This window comes from Phasianus colchicus, chromosome 4 (assembly GCF_987193195.1).
Source record: "Phasianus colchicus chromosome 4, bPhaCol1.hap1.1, whole genome shotgun sequence".
Taxonomy (NCBI): domain Eukaryota; kingdom Metazoa; phylum Chordata; class Aves; order Galliformes; family Phasianidae; genus Phasianus; species Phasianus colchicus.
In genome coordinates this window covers 5,880,098-5,897,928 of record NC_143439.1, presented here as the reverse complement: position 1 = coordinate 5,897,928, position 17,831 = coordinate 5,880,098, and the positions used below count along the sequence as shown (strand labels likewise).

At 36.8% G+C, this 17,831-nt stretch overlaps 1 long non-coding RNA gene across 1 annotated transcript; it reads right to left on the bottom strand.

Moving 5' to 3' along the window:
* Window positions 1–1,210: 1,210 nt before the first annotated feature.
* LOC149918021 (uncharacterized) lies at window positions 1,211–13,782 on the bottom strand. Its single transcript, XR_016466300.1, has 4 exons — window positions 13,728–13,782; window positions 5,332–5,611; window positions 4,993–5,141; window positions 1,211–3,287 (listed from the first exon to the last, which is right to left on the bottom strand). It is a non-coding gene; the product is annotated as an uncharacterized LOC149918021 (long non-coding RNA).
* Window positions 13,783–17,831: the final 4,049 nt, after the last annotated feature.

The following is a 17,831-nucleotide window of genomic DNA, read 5'->3' as shown; positions in this document are numbered from 1 at the left end:
CACTGGTGCAGCAATTGCAACAATTCTATGGAGATCTACCAATTTAATAGAGGCAAAAATGCCATTCATCATAAACAAAATCTGCTTAGATCTTGGCAGGTTTCAGGAGAAAATTCCACGTGGATTTGTATTATTCTCAGTAATGAGTTATGAGATACTACCCAGTGTTCTTCATAAAGAATAAACGTAACTAACAATGATTTTTTAAAAGTCTCTTACGGATGCTGGCAGAATGAAATGGTCTCACAGAAAATCAGAAGTAAAATAGTATTGCAACTGCTGCCTGTATAAGGCTTTCTACAGGACAGTTTGTGCAATAAGCCTGCAATAAATAATTAAAAACTCATTTAGGAAATTATGATATTAGCCTTAATTTTGTTTTTTTGGTATTAAAATACAATCCAAGAAGAAATAAAGTTATTCCAAACCCAAGAAAACTACATCCAAAACATAGATTTATATGTATAGACAATCTATTGACTGAACAACATTAAAAACAGTGGTTCAATAATTCCTGGTTCAGGAATGAAGAAAGAATGGGATGCAAAAACATTTTTGTCCTGCCTGTTCTAGGGACTGAAAGTGAAAACCTACACCATCTTGAAAACTAAGAGCGCTTACTCGTCCTTAGCATAATGCCAACAACTGCCATGGAAGAGAAAGCTGGTGCAATTGAAGAATCAGGTAACAGCAAAATATCCAGAAAATGTCCAGCATACAAACAAATGAATAAAAAAACCAACAACAACTAGGTTCCACATCATTCTCAAGGACGCCCATCTTCTCAGATACAAAATGGATGGACCAGTCACGAAAACTACTGCACTATGAACTGATTTTGGTCCAACCAAAAGAACTTTTAAAAGTTTTTCTGCTTATGAAAATGCATTTTGAAAACAGCGTGATGGGTAAAACATAGTATTTATTATGCAATATTGTAATAGTTTGCAGCCTGAACTGTGCTGTGATTTTGTGGCGCTCAGTAGCCTTTCACATTCTAATCCTGGGAAACACATGAGATGGAACTATGAAGACTGAATTCCTGTGGAATCAATTTGGCATTAATTCTACTCTATTTTTTTCCACTCTCTGTTTTTCAATGAGAAAACAAAGAAAGAACCAAACAGGAATTTTCAGTCCACAACGTAACAAAAATGCATGTACAAGCTCAAGCAGCAAGATAAGGTGATTATTTTACCTTTTAGTTTAAGTGTCAGCTTGTTTTCAGCTGCTGTCAAACACTCTGACACATAAGATGCCCATTCTATCAAATGCTGAAATGTTTCAGTACATAAAAGACAAGCTACATGATTTTCTCTTATTTATCTTTGAAATCACCAAAATGCTTCTCAGGATAGCCATGCTTGCTTACACCCACTGAAATTCACATTATTTTTCCCCCCTCATCATTATTTCTCATCTTCACAGATGCAGAATTTAAAGTTCCATCATGTCTAAGAGTAAGGGATCTCTCATGGCTCATGGCTTTTGCAGGCCATTACTCACAAGCTGGTTTTGGACCAAGCCACTAAACTAATTCTTGGTTTTACTTTGTGGCTCTGTAAATAGTGTTGGAAGTCATTCAAACTCTATTTCAGCAAATATGCATTATTGAACCTGTGCTGATTATCTCCTTAGTCAGCAATACAAACTTTTTATCACCCTGTTTTAATTAAATATATAGTTTACGTTGGGTTTGATATGCAACTGTAGCAGAAATGCTGTCAGAGCTGAAGCAGTGATTGAGCACCTGGTGGGAAGGCAGGGCCAACCAAGGGGAGCTCAGGTACATACAGTGCACCTGAGGGACTGGAAGGTTGGAGCCAGGATCTACCCCAGACATCATTAAGGGTTGGCAGTAGAGGTGAGGGTTTCATGCTGGAGATCCCTGCAGGTCTTTCCCTTGTTTTCAGCATCTGTGGCTGCTGCATTTGGGCTTGTTCTCATTTGCTGCAGCCACCAATTTTGCCACTCCACTATTATCATGTTTATATTATAACATAACAGCAACTATGCAACGATGCTTCTAAAGCTCCAGGCTTTTACAGCTTTTTATTTACCAATGTGAAGAAATAGGAGTGAACTAATGCATCCAGCTGCAAGGCTGAAGAGAGCGTACATGGCTGACTGAGTAGCAAAATGTCCTCAGACAGTTTGCTGCACATGAAGAGGAAAGAAGAGAGGTTTATGACTCCTGTTGTCAGCGGAATTTAATGGAAAATGTGTGCCTTAGCCAGGGACCAAGCAGATAGCTGCTTCCAGGACAACTCATTTACTTGGTGGAGAAGAGCTCTGCTCCATAGAGCAGCACTTTGAGGCAGCTCTACCCAGTACAGCTTTTGGTGGAGTGCTAAACCCAATAATCACAGGCCCGCACGTATTAGAAAACTGAGACAAACCAAACAAATGCAAATACAATTAACATCCACTGCAGTTCTTTATCAGTTGCTGCTTTTGCAGATCGCAGCAGCATGGAATCTAGCCATCACTTAAAATCTTCTATTACAGACTGGGATTGTGACTTTTTCTCTCCTTACTATGCAGTTTAAAGGATGTAAATACACCTGAGACGGAAGCTTATCCTGAGAATAAGATATGAATACAGAGGCAATTCACACAACAATCAGCTGCTACTAGATATGGACAAATATGACTCGCATGACTATTTTGGCCTGTTCAGTTTTCAGCTGAACTGGATGCATAGGGTTTTTGCAAGACAGGGGAGTGTTTTGATTTCATTTAGTGTGATCAGTTATTTTAATCTGAAAAAGGAAATCAAAATCCTGAAATGTAATCTTAAAAGTGTTCACCTGAGGCTTTTTTCTCCTTTTATTTTTTCTTTTTAGTGAATCATATATAGTCTGAAATGTGGAGGCAACATGGAATTTTTTTTTTTTTCCCCAAGGAAAGATTAATACACTGCAGAGGATCAGAATAAACTCTTAATTTCTTTTAAACAGTAGAGAGACCTTTGGCTGACTCTGCCTAGAGGTAAATTTCATCTTGGGTGCAGGCACCAGTTACTTCATCAAATAGGGTACTGGCCATTCTCAGAAGCCCAGAGGCATGTTCAAACACAAGTGAAATGAGACAAGAACCCTTAGTATGAAAAAATAATGCTGCATTGTTCCTTTCAGGCAAAAAAGCAAGTTGAATTATTTCATTAAAACTAATACAGATTTTTCCTGGGAAATCTGTACAGTAAGAACAATGCAGTTTTTGTAGTTGTTTCATGCTTGCTGGTTCTTTGTGTTTCATTTTCAGACTTCTAGGCAATGGAGTTTATTCTAAAAAAAAAAAAAAAGAAAAAGTATTTCATTTCCCTTGATTATTATAATTAGTAAGTTTTCCATTATATGGTTGCAGGAAGCTGAGATGTTAATATACATTTTAAACAAGCCAAATCAGAATTCTCTAAGAGAAGCTGTAAGCTGCTCCAAATGATACAAGCCAGCCAAAAGTTGTGGAGAGGTAAGGCTTTATTGCATGCAAAGTACAGGTTTTCTGAAGCAATTGTTGTCATGGGGTTTCTGTAGCCTTTGTTGACTCTGTATGGGTCTATGAGCTCTCAGTGAAATGAGTCTGAAATCTGCAATTTGAAGTATCCGTAGAACATTCAGCTAAGCAACTTCAACCTTTCTACAATAAGAGGGTAAAAACGTGTCTAATTAATACCAACTGACATAAACATAACTGAGACATAAAACTGACCTGACTGTACATTACATCTTTTGGATGAGAAAAACAATTTGGATATAATAGAATATAATTAAGTTCCTTTATATTATGATCAACTTGCAATCACACTAATAGCATGCAGAAATTTTGTTAATAAATCGAAAGTCACTTTATTAAAATTTAATGTGTTTTATTTTTATTATCAGGCAAAAATTAAACCATAAAATATGAAATTTTAAGTAGAGGAGGATTTCATATTCAACCCAACTTCAAAATAATAAATTTTCTTTTTTGTTTTATTTTATATGCTGTTAAAATAAGAAACAAGTATATACTAATTTAATTAAGCTTTCACGGAAGAAAATGAGAAGTGGCACATAAAATTATTTGAATTATTTGTTGTTCTTATATTGCTCTTTTATATATTAGTCTCTTATATTACGCTTTTATAACATCAACATAATTTTGAAAAGTTGAACTTTATTTTTTTCTGGAATGCCTTTGTTTCTACATAAAGAATTGAAGGAGAAAGGAAAGGGGAAGGGTCTCCTACATATCTCTTATCCTCAATCCTAAACCGATGATTTTCCAAGTGTTTTTCCAATGTTTGGACCTAATGGATTCTCTACCTAATTAACATGATTTACAACAACTCTAAAGATAACTTAATCTTGAGAGTATATGCTTGCATGGGCTATCTATATTCCTTTCACTTTGTGCTGTCATCTCTCTCAAGTCTATTTTTAATATATAACATGCACTGAGGTTCATAAAAATACCAGACTCTTCAGAGTGCTTTTATGTGACATATTCACAGTTATTTTTAACTGCTTTCAAGACTGTTTAGGGAACTGCAAACTCCACTCTTCCCAAATGTTCCCAATGCCAATAGATGATGCACTGAAACCGCACACAATATCCTAAGCTGGAGGTAAAAGCATGTCAAGAGGTGGTGACAGCTAACATTACATGCACAGCAGCTATGTAATGTTTACTATGAAATGCTGCTTGTGCAGCCCACAGGTTGTGTGATGAGCTTTTTAAGCTTTGTTAGGAGGAGAATGCATACTGAAAGTCTACTTCCTTTGGAGATACGGCTGGGGGATCAGACTGATCCCTGGTTATGTCTTCAGTTGTAACAGACAAGAAATCCAGCAAACCTCATGGGCCTGCCAACTGTATTTCATTCTAGTAATCAGATAGCAAAGTCAGGCTGCAAAAACACAAAATTAAAGTCTGATTTACTTGGCCAAAGCATAAGTTCTCTGATAAATTGACTTAAAGGAACAGATATGGATATGTTTATACTCTTGCCTGTGCTTGGTTCTCATCTGATTCATTATTTTTCCAACAGTGGCCAGCTCTGACATCCCAGGCAGTTCTTCCCTTGATTATCCCCCACTCCTGGTTGCCTTTTGTACTGCAGGACTGCAAGGACAGTCACACTTCCATGCGCAAACTCTCTTGAAGCAATCAGGAAAAAAACAGAAACAAACCCATCATTAAAAGCATGGCCTCTGTATAATCAACAAGTAGACAGATGTTGTATAATCAACACATATACAGAGAAGTTAGGCTGGTCTTTAGAGAACATATAGCTAGAAAGATTATCACATTGGAAAGAGATAATTAGAAATGAATGGAAAAGCTTACCTGAGTCCTGGGCTCAGAGGAAAAACTTCAAGAGGGATCTCCAAAGAGAAAACCCTCCTCAGTTGCAATCAGCCCTTAAATGAGGTCTAGGAGAGCTGCATCCAGGCTCCACTCCTTCTGGTCACACAGCTGAATTGCCTTCACCTGTGCTCCCAGTGCTGACTCGGTGCTTGCCTCAGGTGATCAATCAGTGAGTGGCTCAGGCCATGATTCAGCAGTTTCTATACAGCCTCTATGTTTGGCTACTAGTTGAGACGATCTTTACTCACTGATGGGATTACTGAAGGACATTTAAAGTGAACACATTAAGTCTAGTTGGCGTTTGAACAAAAGTGAGGGCTCTTCCACCTTTATTTTTTACTTCTATTATCCTCAGACCCTGCATAGCCTGCATAATCTGCATTACAACTAGCTAGTTGTCAATTGTGAACAGCCTAAGATAAAATAGTGAGAGAGCTGAATGAGGTGAGGGCCAATAGATCTGTCCTTTTTTGAGAAAGAAGCTACTATTACAGCACCACGTGGTGAGCGCGATGAGAAGACCTGTTCATTTATTTCCAGATTGTCAGGTATTGCTTAGAGAAATTGGAAAGCAAAGTTGATACAGCAACAATGGATCAATAGTAGTCTCCTTCAGCTCTATGCCATTTCTAAAAATCACTAGTGCTTTATCTCATTTCTAAAAACAGAAGAAAATAAACAGTTTGTGACTCTCCTTGGTAAGCTGGCAGGCTGTGGACAGTGGCATAGGAGAAATCTTTTCAACAAGGATCTTACATATATACTCTGCATCTTAAAGAAAATTGACTCCCTTACCAAGCGTTGTTCATCTTGATTATACCATACACAATAAAAGGGAGGAAAATCTGAAATGATCAACAAATATTTGCTAATATATTTGCTAAGCACAAAGTTTGAAGATCTTCCTTTCTAAAAAAAAAAAAATTATCATTTAATTGCAAAGGGTTTATGCAGTCAGATGAGGATTTTTTGACATTTAAGAGTTAACACTCTAATATTTTGTGATGACAGTTAAATTTTGACTCATTCCAATTGGTATGAGCAATAAGGAAAGTGTATGAAATGCTCTTCTGTTCACTAATAACATAACTAAATCCTTTTGAGTTTTTTACTTTAAAAAACAAACAAACAAAAAACACCCCAAACCCACACCTTTTGGCCTCAAAATACAGCATTTATCAATATCTAAATCCTTCTTAGAGATGCTTGCTGCTTTCAACCTTCTTAATTTCAAAAGGATGGGGAAAGTGGATTTTATTTCAAGTACCATATAAATTAAGTGTATTTGAACTACATAATTATTTCATATTCTAAGAATAACTTTTAATTAATTAAATGTCAGTATAATTTGAAGTAATTTCAGTTGAAGTATGTGGCATTAATACCATCCTATGTATTTCCATTTTCCAAAGGCATAGCATCAGACTCACTGGAATAGGCTCCCCAGGGAGGTGGTTGAGTCACCATCCCTGGATGTGTTTAAAAACCATTTGGATGTGGTGCTCAGGGACAGGATTTTAGCAGAGGGTTGTTAGAGTTAGGGTAGGATGGTTAGGCTGTGGTTGGATTTGATGATCTTGAAGGTCTTTTCCAACCTGAGTGATACTATGATTCTGTGATTCTGTGATTAGAAGCATACTTAGAATATTATGAAGTTGTAGTCACCAAGGTTGACCATTTGCTAAAGAGGAGAATATTTAAAAAACACCCACTTTCTATTTTTGTTGAATTCAGAATTCCAACTTCTTTGTAGAAATATGGAAAGGAGAGAAAAAGATTATAAAACTGTGGAGACTTATTCTCAGTGTTAACTTGCATTCCTTTTTTATTTCTTTTTTAATACTGTGTATTCATTACAATTAAACTATTAGTAAAATTTACATATTTACCTTTCTCAAAACAAAATATTTTAATTTCATTTTGTATCAGAACTGAATACAGTGTATTACACATGAAAAATACTCCCCACAGATAACTGATCTTAATGGCCGTCACTGCACTCATGATTTGGTTTTGAAATCTAAATATCTATTTCTTCTAGTGATATGTTCTATTGTCCAGCTTTTACTTTTTTTTCTTTCTAGCTGCTCTTAAATTTCCCATCTGGATACACCCAACAGATTTGTATATTGCAAAGGGATACTAAAATAAGGAGGCAATGGAGACAAGGCGAAAAGGCTTAACTTAAATAAAAAAATAAAACAAGAGCAAAAATTCTTTATTTGTAGCACTACAAGTTAGTGCTACAAATTCCTGGGATGTTCTTTTATTGTAATCACAAAAGGCATATAGTGATTAAATTATTATTATATTAATCTCAATGACTGACATTGTTAAAGCCTGTGTGAAAAATTCAGCTCTTTCTAGAGAGCTCCTTTGTTTGTGATTGATATGAGATTTTTTAAAGCTTCTGTTAGTTTTCATGGCCACTTTCATCTCATTTTAGGATATAGGTAAAAAAAATCCTGCAATACTTCATCTGATTGCCCTTGAATTACAGATCCACAGTGATTAGAGACACTGTGCATGAAGATCAGGCAATGGGAATGTCATTTCTAGTACTTGATGCAGCTCTCTTAGTGTTAAATACAAAGGAAAGCAAGATTGCAAGTGCCAAATACAAGCTATCCAGCTCCAATATCATAAGCCATGAAACTGCAGTACCAGGGCTTTAGATGCAAATAAATAAGGTTAAGTCGAAGTGATTCTTTTTACAGTTGCATTGTCTCTAGTATCCAGCACAGACTAAGACCAGATTGGGTATCCCTACTTGAACTGTGTGACAGACTATAATTTAGGAAACTACATGCTATAAGCTTATAAGACCTAAGACATTACACTTCTGAAAAGTTTTAGGAGGTGTTGGTGGAATTGGTGTGTTCAGTGCTGAGGATTCCCATTTCAAAAAGAATTTGGTAAATTTAAAACATATTCACAAGAGTAAACTGATAAATGCTGAGTATTATGTCTGATAATTGCTAATCAAGCTTCATTTATTTCATTTACAAGAAGACCAGATGATAACTTCGTCATAGAGAACCAGTACAAATGGGGAAGACAGCTGGTAAAAGTTCACTTGCACTCAAATAAAGACACATTATAGAAATAAAGGTATGAAGTGATCGAATAGAAGGAAGCTGAAACTGGCAGATAGAGGCTAGAAATAGAGCATAAACAGTTAGGCAGCAACAAAGGCAAATGATCAATGGAACAACATACACAATGGTGTATATACCACAGATGTTAAAGCACGACCACTTCTCATTCTAGGAGACAAACTTTCTTACATCCTTCATACTGATGCCATGGGCTTGATGCACATTCCTTTGAGCAATGCAGAACAGAGCTCTAGTATGGGAAAAAGATGCACAGGAATCTGACAAGAATGTCCACTATTACAGACACAGCTGATGGGGAGACCTCAGCCTCCTTTTTCCCTGTGTCACATTACTCACGATTGCATCAGTGAAGATCCACAAGACAGAAGGAAGTTCCCCAGCCCTTTTTTTTTTTTTTTTTTTTTTGATCAGCACAGATATACTGTATTTTTAATAGGTTCAAAGTGTAAATTTAAAAATGATCTAATTGTAAGTATAATTCTGTGAGGAACACATGAAATGTAATGTATTAGATAGGTAGTAACTGGTAGTATATAGGTAGGTTTTTGACAAGTTATCAAATTTAGTACTGTTTCCTTGTCTAGCTTCCTTGAAATATTCAGTGTATTGTAAACAGAGTAAGTTCTATATTGCTGTACTCCTGTGCTGACCTCATCTTTCAATTAATCTCCCTTTGGTAACCAAGTATTCACTGTCATCACATCACATCTAACCCTGGAGTACAGGGAAGCAGTACAAAAAAGAGAGGGAGGGAAAGAGGAGGAAAGGAGGAAGCAGATGGAGAGAGAGTTTTTCTCCTTTTCTTTTTCAATCTCCTTTTCATGTACTCTGGGAAGCAGCTAAATATGATTTATTAAAGCACACAGTCTCTTTCAAGAGGCATCTGAATAACATTAAAAAATCTACTCCTACCAACAACTGTTTGTTTTTAAATAGTCTCAATGTTCTCTTTGAGGTACAAATGAATGAACAAGCATTTTACACTTACTCCAACCTAGATTTACTTTTGATTTTTTCATTCCATCAAACTTACAGACATCTATTGGGAATGAGAAATACATGCAAACGGTGGGCTTGTTTTTAGAGATGGTGGATGTTTCATTCAACATTATCATCGGTACACATCCAACAAGATTTGATTAAACTGAATAATAAATGCACCGCATTGTATTTTTGAATTCTGTCTTCTAGTTCTCACCGTTCCTGAAAGGAATGTTATATGTAGTCTTTACAACTGTGAAGGCATCAGTTTTATTTCTGCAAGATTGTTAATCACCTGATGATGTCAAGCTTTCAAAAGAATATCCAGTGTCATGGGTGTTTTGACAGAACACTGGAAAGGAATTGCACAATAATTTGATAGCCGAATAACTGACTACTGCTGTGGAAATATCTTCAGCTGCACAGTCTGTTATATATACATGACTTGTGGATCTGTTTGGCATTCGCATGGGCAATGTTGTGAAAAATGAGCTGTGGGAATGTAGTTCATAACCCTTAGAGAAATTACATCCAATGACAGGCAAAGTACTTAAACATTAGTAAAAATAAAATTTCTGTCCTGGCCTCAGCATACAGTATACTTAAGATTTCTATGTACTGATGGGCAGCTGTAATCAGGAAATGTGTTTTCAATTAGGTACTTAGCTTCAATTAAGTATGTAGCTCCCTCCACAGAAATTGTGGTATTAAGAGTAATAAGAACTCAGGCACAACCTCTGTAGAAATCAGGATGTTAATACTTTTAAGGTGCCAACCACTCTTAAAGTTAAATTCAAATAAACCAAAATAGCCACACCAGAAGAAAAGCAGAATTGTTTCTGTATGTAGGAAGTAGCATAGATTCTAAAATGATAACAGTCATTTTGTGGACACAGCTATAAGGTTATCAGGCTGGAATCCTAAACTGTTTTTGTTTTTTTTTTTTGACACATACCTGAAGAACAACAAGCATTCCTGACCCTTTTCTCCAATTACCATTTACTATAATTGCACACAAAATAGAGGAGGTCTGTTGGTATCCTGGGACTCCTAATCATTTAACAAGAAAAAGATACAGCATTTCAGAACCTTGGTCTCCATCCAACCTCTTGCCGAGGATGCCACCTTCTTTCCAACAGAACACAAAATGATCAAATTAATGAGATCTTTGTCCAGTATTCCTGATGAAGAACTAGAGAATATATGTATTTTATTTCACTGCTTGCTCTTCAGCTGGTGATGGTAGCCAGTTTCAGGCTCAGTCTGCCCCTGCCATTTATTTAGGTAGTATTTTCAGTCTTCCAGTACAATACTCAGACACATTCGTTTATACAGTAGCATGCCCATCTGTGCCATGAATGCTGGACTGTCTACTGACAGACAACTGTGCTGAAGCTTTAAGGCTGTGTTCTGACCTGCAAGCAAGAGAGTTCTCTCCAGGACTGAGAAACAATTCTCATCTAGGTGCTCAGCTTCACTTGGAAATCCTGGTAGGTAGTACACAATCACAATTCTCTGGACAGTTTGTTGAAGCATTCATGACAATTTCAGTGTCAGTGGCTAAAAGGAGAGAAATGATTCCCTAAAGGCCCTTTTCACTGATTATCGAGAATCCCCAAAGAGATTTGTTAAAAGCTGGGTCAGTTCTCCAGAGGGGGTCATTCCACTGTGCTCTCGAATGTTTTTCTTTCTGTTATGCTGAAAGAGCCCTGTTCATTATGCAAAACACTCATTCAATTAACATTCTGTGTCATCAAAAAGTATTTAAAGCTAACTTTAGGCTTTCTGTGCCTTGGCCTATTTTTCACACTGCACCTAAAATACAACCTTTTTGTTTTACTCTAATTAGGTTGTTTCCTGCTTGAAATGAAATATATATTAACTACTACGTTTGAGTTTTAAATTCAATTTTTAAGGCAATTTAAGATGAAATTCGTGGGTAAAGACAAAAATAAGGGTCAAAGACTCGAATTCTTCTTCTTGATATTAATTTTTTCTGTGACTTCTGACTCATTAGCAGTCAGCTTCCAGCTGTCCCATTTATAAACAATCTCTCTATTGACAATACAGTCTGTCACTAGCTATTTAATGCATTATGATGATGATCTATATGGTATTAAGAACACCACTGCTGTGCATCCCTCTGGGAAAGCAACTGTTGTGAATTACAGTAGAGTCCTTGTTCCACAGAGCAGTTTCTCTTGTGACAATAACGCTGTTGCTTGAATAACAAATATCATCCAGCTCTTCCAAATACGATGAATCTTCTGTGAATGCATCCTACTGACTAAGCTATTTACCCCATTAGGAAAACTTCAGATGATGTAGAACATATATCTTCCCACAAGCTTTCAATAATATTGTGTTGTCCTTTCAAAACAGGAAAAACGCTGGTTTGGCAGAAGTCTCCCTTCTTTAAGGGCAATTTTGAAGAAAGCCAGAATGGTTAGAAGCAGGTGAAAATATCCTTACTTTGACATTCAGAGATGTCTTCCATATGGTAGCTCAAATACTGCATCTTAGAATGAAAGATGCTTTCTGTGCAATAGCATTATATAATTCACTCTGAAAATAATGCCTCCTATTTATTTCCTTGGAAATTACAACAGATACAATGAGCACAATAATTCCAATTCATAGAGCAAATTCTCAGCTACAAAACACTGTTTTTCAAGACAGTCACCATTATTAGCTATGCATTTTCTCCAGTGATGAACAAGAGCCTGCATGCTGTGCTAGTAAAAAACTGTATGGCCACCTGGAACATGGCTTTTCTTTCAAGTTGCTGTTGCCACTGCTGAAACACACCACCCACTGCCTTATTGTGCTCACATCCACTGTTTGGTTTCCATAAATGTTCAGCAAGCATCAATGAACATCAATGGGAGCCATTTTTTTCTGCATGGAGGAATTAATTTCCACAAATTTGCTTCATACGCTCTTCTGTGTCAGATGTCATTTTATCAGACTGCCCCTCTGCTGTCATCCACTGCACAGCAACAACACATAATGGAATATTGATTCAACCTCAACTGCCTTACCACCAACATTCACCTCCAACATCATGAGTCAGCACAGTAAAATGGGAGACACTGCTTTCAGAGTAGCCTACATCATACATTGTTGGATGATATCATTTTACCTACACATATCATGATAGTTTGGTCCTGTCGTAATACTGCTTCACTAGACAGTCTCTGAAAATTCTGAGTTTGAGTTATCTAAGCATTTCATTTGATAAGTCTTCCTTAATTTTATCTTGTTCTACTGTTCAGGATTTTCATATCTATTTTTCTGTTTGCTTAAATTAGTGTATTAGCAGAGTTATTTGTTGTTATTCTGAATACACATGGGGAACCCTGCTTGAGATTAATTAGTCTGCTTGGTTGGGGCAGTACTGATGGCATAACTCTCAGTTTTGTTCAAGAGTCTAATGATTTTGTGCACATGGTTTTCTACTGTCATGGCAGAAAATATTACAGTCCTGGGGGAAATCAGGGTGATCCACACTGTTCTGCCTCTGTATTCTAATCCCTGCACTTTCCACTGATTATTCTGTCAATGAATAATATGAAAAATAGTTTTTTCAGACCGTTTCTTGGTATGATCAAATTATTATCCTTTCTTATTCTTTTTCTACTCTGAGCTGTTTTGGTAAGAATCATTCCCAACAACATCTCTCTTTAAAAACAGTCCAAAATAGAATCAGTGCCAATCTCAGAAAGCCCTTTATGCAGTGCTTGTATTTTTCTGTTGACATACCAGAGGTGTACCCTTACCTACTGAAATTTGCTGTTTTGTTGGAAGGAGTCAGTATGCACAGAGCTGATCAACAGTCACCTTGTCCAAGGCCATGCAACTTACACAATCCTAACTAATCCTCCTATTATAGGAGGAGTGCTGCGAAGCTCCTCCTATAATACTGGAGATATGTATTTTGATGCTGGGAATACTGAGTATAAATGAGAGTATCCTGAGATACTTATGAGTCTATGCTTATGCATCATTTTTTTAATATCTCAGATTGAACACTGACACAAGTCTTTATCCTCTGTCAGAGAAAAGATAAATTAGGCTTGTGCAACTACAAACATATTCGTTATTCCAGTGTTACACAATGATCAGAGGTTAATTAATCTGTTTTTCTCTGCTAAATTACTTTTCTAGAACACGTCCTTTGATATCAAATAGTCTGGTAATGAAGAAAAACTGTAAGACTGTAAGCTGAGATCTTAAAACAGAGCTTGATGAAAAGGGAAGGAGGTAGTAACTTACCCTAACACTCCTCTTCTTTTGTGTATGTTCTGAAATCCAGTAAACATGATAGAGCACTTATGAGCAAGGAAAAAAAAAAAAAAAAATTAAAAAACCTTGAAAAAAGATACTACTTCATCTAAAAATTCAGTTCCTCAACAGTAGTGACACCAGATGGTGTATGGGAAGAAAAAAAAAAAAAAACCAAAATGTAAAGTCACTTGGTTAAAAAGCAGTAAAACTAGACTCTAAAATGCATCTAATCTGCTTCTGCTTCTTGCTTTTTATTCCTCTATCAAAAGACCTTTAGGAAAAGTTTTCCAGTACTTTTTATGCATATTTTAATATACAGTTTCTTTTTTCAGTGTAAATCCCTTGCTTATTGCTTCCAGGAGTATAAATAAAGTATGCCTCTTACGTGGCACTATTTAAGTAAATACAGAATTTTAGTATCCATTCATTTCTGTAGCATACCTTTGTTTTACTGACAGAATAGGATCACTTTTTTTCCCAGTTCCATTGCTTGTACTCACTGTCTTTCGTTGCTTACTCTATAATCAAGGCATTTATACCAGATTGTTCAATTGCTAGCAAGATTTCTACCTGTAGAACTAGGGTCAAATGTGAACCTCCTGATCACATGGGTTGACACAAACCTAACTAAGAAAACTTGAGTTCAGCATTCAGAATTACAGCACATTCGGAACAAAATGCTATTCTAAATCAACATCTAGCTCACACTCATATATGCTGTACAATTTAAGATACGAAAGTTGTTGCTTTGAGCCCTCTAAGAATTACACATTTTGAAGCTTCAGCATCCCCATTCTCCCACTCTTGAAACGGGCTGATGGAAAACACAATGGGAAACTCTCTCATTTTTGAATTTAATCAGACCCTGGGAGACCTGAAAGCACATTTCTGTTCCTACGAAACATGCTTTTTAGCAAATGCTTGGAGTGAACTCAGCAGGGTGCGTGCCTTGCTGTATTGTGCTGTATTCACTCTGGTAAGTCTCAGCAACACTCCGTGTTCCCCAGAGAATTGAATGAGCAACTTCAGTCCTGGAATAATAATAATTCTCTCTGGTAGCTTGCAAAACCCATTCCAACCAACTGAAATAGAAATGCACATATGCACACACTCATACATAGACACACACTCATACATAGACACACACACTCAAAGGAGAGGCTTAGCAGCCTGTTTGGTGTTCAGAGTCTCAAATATTTTTCCCCATTTGCTCATACTTTCCTTTAAAGTGATCCAGCATCTTCAAGGGTAGAACAAGGAACAAGAAATTTTACATGTGTGATCAGGAGGAAAAGCTTGTGTCAGGAAAGCAGTCCTAGCTTCTAAAATAACACCAAATGTCATGGTATGAGCTTTTATATGGGAAACTAACCACAGCTTGCAGGTAAAGCAGATGTTTTCTCTCAACAGGTAAAGTACATGAAGATTCTGTCCTATCATACACAAGTAAACACACTCAGTGCACGCACAGCAGTCAGCTGAGCTGAGACCTCATGTGTATTACAAAACTTTTAAGTTTTTGACTCAGCTTTTAGTGCAGCTGGGGGAATGAGCAGAACTCGCCTCCATTCAGCAAGGCTTCAGCGGCTCAGCTGGCCTACTTACATTGTCTTCAGGGGAATTTGACTTACAGTGCTGCTTTTGTCCGCGCTGTTCGTTAAAACAACACATAAAAATCTCAGGGCAAAACAGACTGTGATGTAAATACTAAACATCAGCTCTGTGTGGCCCAAATGCTCCTGGGAGGTCTCCGAGACTCTTTCTGAAACTCCCATTTTAGAAGCTAAAATTCTGAACAGATGCCCTTCTTGCACATTTGCTTAGGCTTCCTCCTCATAGTGACACCGTATTCAAAGGGAACATGTGACATTTTCCAAAGAGCTGCAGATGTACAATAAATCTGGCACTACTGCCTGATTTTAAATACATCACACCCTTTTATCGCTCTTTGTTTTTGGCCTTTGTCCATCTCAACTCCTTACTTTCTGCCTAAATCAATCAGCTGCTCCTTTCTTTTGCTCTTCCATTGAATCATCACACCACTTTGTCTGTGAGGCAACTTCGTTGTAAATATTTTCTCCAGGACTATGATTTAAGCTATTTTTATACAAGGTCCACCTAGCACAGTTAATTGTTATCACACACTAACTTGGTACTGTTAAGATTTGTCTAAACTGGGCCAGATACATCAAAGCATATTCCAGATTCCTAGTTCCCAGACTTGGGGCTGGAGGGTAAACTGTCCCAGTTATCTCCATTTACAGGACTAGATGCTTTTTGAGCTGCTGTCTCCTCAATATTCAGATGCAGTTTCTGTCATAAGTTTTGAATTTAGATTATCACATAGCAAATTTTGACCTGTAATTGTGAATACTAGGTTTGATTCTTTGGGGGAGAGGGGTTGGGGCGTACAGTTGAAATTGTACTCTAGTTTTTATACTCTAGATCTAATGAAGCAATAAAAACTAATTTTTAGTATCAAGTATTGTTAGGGTGAGTATTAGACCATCTTTATTACGTTTGTGCGGTAATTCACTTTCATTTTGCTAATAAAAACTTTCCTGAATTGACTGTTACAGCCTTATCTGCCAAGCCAGACTGCTTGCTCTTTTTGTACCAGGTTCCTGTATGAATTCCTTCCACAATTGCAACATAATGTGTTGAATTGCTCTGTGTCTTTAAATTGGAAACTGGAACTGCAGATTTCTGACCATGGCTCTGTCATCCCTCTTCCCTTTTTTTAGAGCTGCAGTGTCTAAACTGACAATGGAGAACTTTTGAGTGATCCTCTCTGCTGTCTTTTCCACCAGACTGTTGAGTGTTTGCTCATTTTCATCCATAAAAGGTCAGGAGGTCCAAACGTGTCAAAATTGCTTTTTCTTACTTGACAAATTCAAAGTTGAAACTTTTTGCTGAAGGCTTCAGTTTTGTCATGTACACTGAAAGCCTTCAGTTCTAATTTGAAGTCAGTAAATCATGAGAAAATATCAGAGACATAAATGACTAGCAAGGTCATGACTCATTTTTAATGTGAAGCAATCAACTGGCCAATGAAGAAAGCAAACAGCCTGTATAAAGACAATCTTGATTGCTTGTTGAGTATACACATAGAATTCAGTGTCTTCAAAGCTGAATTATTTCTAGAGACAACTACTGTGCTCTTCATGCTGAAAGATGCTTTCTTATCAAGCAGTACTTTCTGCTGGAGGCTGAGATACTCCTCATGGATGTTGACAAGGACTTCATGAACGTGAAGCATCAGCAAGGTTTTCTATCCTCAAGCACGAAACATCCAGGCAACTTCCAGGCCAGATCTCTGGAGACAGCGGCAGCTGGGAATTTTTCAACAACATCAAGGTTTACAAAGAAAATGCTCCTATTTTAGAGATTTTAGAAATTCTGTGAAGGAGGATAAAAGACCAATAAAATCCCTGCACAGCAGATGTTGATATTGACAAGGTTGAATATGCTTTTCTTTAATACTATATTTCGTTACTCAGAGAAACACTCTTTTAGGCTGTATTGGAAACATTTTCTGTGAAAACTCATTCCCCATCTCACAAGAGGTTAATTTATGAGTTAAGACTAAAATTTGCAGCAGTGTCAAGGTATTACAAATGACTATACAAAAAGAACCTCAGTGAAGGACCCTCACTCAGTGGAAAGCTGTGGAAAACCAACAGTAACACGAGACTATTTATAATGATGTTATATGATTTTTATATCAATTGCAGGAAAAAGCAAACACAATACACATAGAGAAGAGATTTTCAAGTGGGCAGAGTGACTGCATCTAATTAGCCTTTGTTATGGATCTCTGCTGTTTTAACAAGTTATTTTGAGGAGACAGTCCATGTTCCACATAAGAAAGAAGTTTGCTATGTGTTAAGAATCCGCATATTAAAGAACTAGTTTGCTGCAGATAAACATTTTCTTTTTTTAAGTCTCAATTTACAGCATGGGATATTCTGGAGTCATCATTAAGCATTATGATTTCTAGTTATGCTTTAATAACTGCACTGAGTTCAGAAAAAGTAGTTAGTAAGGAGGCATATAAACTTTATAATTGGCAAAATATTGCCACTTCAGTAC